The sequence below is a fragment of the Chaetura pelagica genome, unplaced genomic scaffold (assembly GCF_000747805.2).
Source record: "Chaetura pelagica isolate M959 unplaced genomic scaffold, ChaPel_1.0 scaffold84, whole genome shotgun sequence".
NCBI classification, from domain to species: Eukaryota; Metazoa; Chordata; class Aves; order Apodiformes; family Apodidae; genus Chaetura; species Chaetura pelagica.
The window spans coordinates 365,736-370,056 of NW_009953224.1; positions in this window are offsets into that span (position 1 = coordinate 365,736).

Below are 4,321 nucleotides of genomic sequence, written 5' to 3' on the forward strand. Positions count from 1 at the left end.
AAACCTGTTTCAAGCTTAAGGGACAGACTAAATATATCACATTCTACCTTCAGTTATTAAACTGCCCTCATGGCAGATTCTCAAAATTCTTAGTATTTAACTGAAAGACGTTCTAAAAAATGTGTGGAAAGTATTATCAGGGGAAAAAAACACTTTCAGCTTCTTTATAATGAACAACATTTTTTAAAATCACATGTTATTTCACGTCTGCACTATAGAGCAATTATAGGCTCATTTTAAAACAATGACTGATGTTTGGCAAGTAGTTCCATATACATTTGATCTTAACTTTATCTGGGCTAGCCAGAGTGAATTATGCAACGTCTTATACAAAATTAGCATATCCAAAGCAAGAAGCACAAGCAGTATTTACATTTGTAATCACTTGTCGTATTTTAATTCTTAACATGCTGCAAACTCATTCCTTGTCAGATGATAACTTGAAAAATTAATTCTTACTTTTAACTCACTCCCCTTTGCAAAACACAATGCACATGCAGCTCCTCCACTTCTTTTATTTTCCCCTAATCCAAACAGTCAATTTAATCTTTTGTGCCGTTTTGAGAGTTAAAAACTGCCAGCCAGGACACTTCAGGCTGCGTTTCATCCTGATACAATCCCCAAGAATAGGATTTTCCATTGGAAAGACTATTGTCTCCACCTGCCCTGCTCTGCAGAGCAGAAAGAGGAGCTGCTGGAAAACAGAAACCTTATCAGGCTCTCCCAGTCCACTCAGGGCTGAGCCACTCTGCTCGCCGGCTGCGGCCGCTTCAACCTTCTCCCTGCCGCAACAGGTGCTGCTGGCAGCACCTTCCAAGCTGGACAGTGACTTAACATCTCTGCAGCTGATGCAGGATGCTTCCAAAGCAACTACCACCTCAAAGAGAGAGACAAGAAACCTACCTAGACCCGGGGACATAGACATCCGTGTCTTCTGGACTCAGCCAGCCGCCTGCACACTCTCTGTCACTCACGCATTATGCATTCCCCCTCTCCTACTCCTCCCTCCGCTCCGCGCAGCATCCAGCACTCTCCTCCCTCTCCTGACTCCTGCTGCCTTCCCACTGCTGTGGAGATAAAAAAGGGGGTGGGATGGGAGAGGACAAAATTTTTTTCAGACCCCAGCAATTTGCCCCAACGTTACTGTAGTTAAGGTAAAGCCAGCTCTTCCAGTCATGCCTCAGCAGCTCTTCCACTTTGCTAGGACTGCTGAGTTTTATTCTTGGAGGCAGCTAAACTGGCAGGTTTTATTACTGGATTATGACAGATTTTGGATTCAAGTCCTCAGCTGCACTAGGACATGCAGCCCATCTTAATTCACAGCTATTCAGGACTGGGCAGGGAGGAACAATTCTCAATCCTATATCAAGCATTCTGGACTTAGTACTTTCTCTGACTAATATCTAATGCACATTTTATGGTCATCATAATTCCAAGAAATTCCTGAGCCATGGCAGAGATAGAAAGGCACAAAAGCAGCATTCAGATCTTGCAAGTGTTAGCCCCCAAATTCCCCAACTCTCCCATTTAATGGTAAACAAGTGTCAAAATTCCTACTTAGCCAATAAATGTTGATGCATCTAAGCCTCAAAACATAGAAAATCCAGAATTTTTATGGAATTTCACTTAGTCCCCCATCATCTTCACTATACTTCCAGAATGTTGGATAGCTACTAGGTCTTAAAAAGTGGAAATGCTGTTGCAAATGAATTTAGCAGCAAGAGCACAATCTCATGTAGCCAAATCCAGTTAGATCCCTTAACATGTCCTCACTTCACAAATTGAAACCATTCTTTCAATATATATATATTTTTAAACATCGATTCCAACTCCGAGGAAATCCTACTCCAGATACATTCCTAGTTTACAACAGTGCACAAACACGTATCAGGCAATTAGAGCTTTCTGGATTTTGCCTTTTTTGTTTGTTTGTTTTGGTTTTGTTTTTGTAAATACCAGCTTTAGCTTAAAAAGTCATGTCCCTGACAAAACTTGGTGCAAAAGCAAGGTAACAACTAACATGCATCTGTGAAACTTGACAGAGGCATTTTTTTTTAAATCCCATGTTGCTTATTAGTATTAAATACACAGAATCCATTGTAAATGCCTGCTTGAATACATATTAGCATATAAGTATTTAGAAACAAATCCAAATTTAACTAATTTGAGATATTAACACGCACAGTGTTATTTCACAGACAGCGAATTTCCAGAAAGGGAGGAGGAAAACACTAAGCACAAAACAAGATTCTGCCCTGAATAATTATTTTAACCTGTGCTACAGTTTACTGAGAAGCTATGCATTTCACAATAAGCTGCTTTGATTTTAATTTATTTGAACCATATGGAAAAAGAAACTACAGTAACAGAAATGACAGACAGAAGTACTGATTCTTCTAAGGCTAATACAATCTTTGCATATAGAAATAAGGAATACAGCAGAGAAGTATTAGCCCTCCCCCCCCAAAAAAAAAAACCACAACAACAACAGGATTGATATTACTCTATGCCTTTTGATGGCATTAGCCTGGTCACTATATTGTGTTCACAGTTCAGGAAATATGTAAACAAACAGGAGAAGACAAAGAAGATGCTAGAGAATTATGAAAGTTTTGAAAAATCACTCAGTAAAAGATGCAAAGACCTCAGGAAGCATTTTGCTTATAAAATCAAAAGGGGTGCTTCAAAGTAGAAAGCATTCAACCTAACATAAGCTATCCATTTCCACCTAGTCAAATAGTAGGATGGGATGAACTGCCTCCAAGTGCTGCTTATTTCACCCCTCTGACTAAACAGGGAGACCAAATTACTGCCCTAGACTACCACCTAACTTTTGGATAATGACATTAGGCTACTGCTAAGATGAATCTCTGGATCTACTCTGTATACAACTACAGAGAAAATGAATGTTGATAAATAAAAATCTGCAGTATTAACAGACAAAGGCATGGATGATCTAACATGAAGAGGTAAAATAGACATTAATAATCAGAATATACTCTAGTTCTAAAGAGTGAAGGAAACATTCTACTGAATTATTCACCCAACATTGTAGTCATGTACTTTTCTCTTCTAAAAAAGCTAGGCTGTGCCCCTAAAAGGAATTCAGGTATATGTGTATGATAATCTGTGTTATATGTCCAATCACTTCTCATAGCAGTCCACCTGAGTTTATTTACAAATATATATTTTTGATCAATACTTTATTATACATTATTCTCATGATCCAGTTCCAGTATCTCTATACTGAAAAGACAGTAACCACACCATTATTATTTTCCTATCTCAGCCTCACAGTCTAGATCCCATATTGCTTTTCTTCCCTGGATCAACAGGTGGAAAGGATACTGAGGTGTAAGTTTATTTTTATCTTTAATTCTATGGTTGTTTCAGCTTACATACTTCATGTAGTCCTTTTGTCATCCAGTTTCTGTGGGAAGTTTGGCTCCCACCATCAGCTACCAAGCTGTTCAATATCAGAGCAGCTACCTTAATAGTGATTAGTTCTCAATTAGAGCAGACCTGAGCACATTAAACGTTGCTAATTACTGAACTAGAAAATGAATTAAGAGCCTGAGAATTCACACTTGGGCTCACTCATACACATGGCCACTTTCATGGGGTACTTCAACAAAACTGCATTTAGATCAAAAGTGACTGTAGCTTTTACCACTCTCTCCCACCCAACACACAGTAGTCCATGTTTTCTCTCAATCCCTGAGCATTTCCCAATTGCTGTCTTTCATTCTTGGCATACCACTCCAGGGATCTGTGATTCCCCTTGCTACATAGGAGCATGACAGAGCTCCCATGGGATTTTGTCAGTGGTGGTCCTCAACCAGCTGGAAGGTTGTTGGTGATTGGCACGGGACATTCCATAGCACTTTTAAGAACTCAGCAGGCTGCCCACACAGCACTCCCACCCTTTACAAATGCCCTGGATAAGCAATCAGGTCTGGTATTGGACATACAATAGATCTGGCATTGCACAGAAGTATGCCTTCAGGTCAGCCTTAACTTCTCTTTTCAATAAGAGCAGTAAATAAGGTGTACTAAGTACACCCTGCAATTCTTTGTTTGTTTGGATTTAATTTGTTTTGAATTAATTACAACTCTGCAAGTTAAAAATGGCTCTGCTGTAAGTAAACCAATATTGAAAGCAGCAGCAATAGAATCAATGGACCCTAGTTTGTTTGTTTGTTTTGAAATCTTGCCTTTTCCCTCTGTTGGCATCATCTGAAAGGAAAGACCAAAGAAGAATGAATTAGAAGAAGAAACAAATCCCCAAGAAGGAAAGCAGGTCTTCAAGAAGCAAGACTAA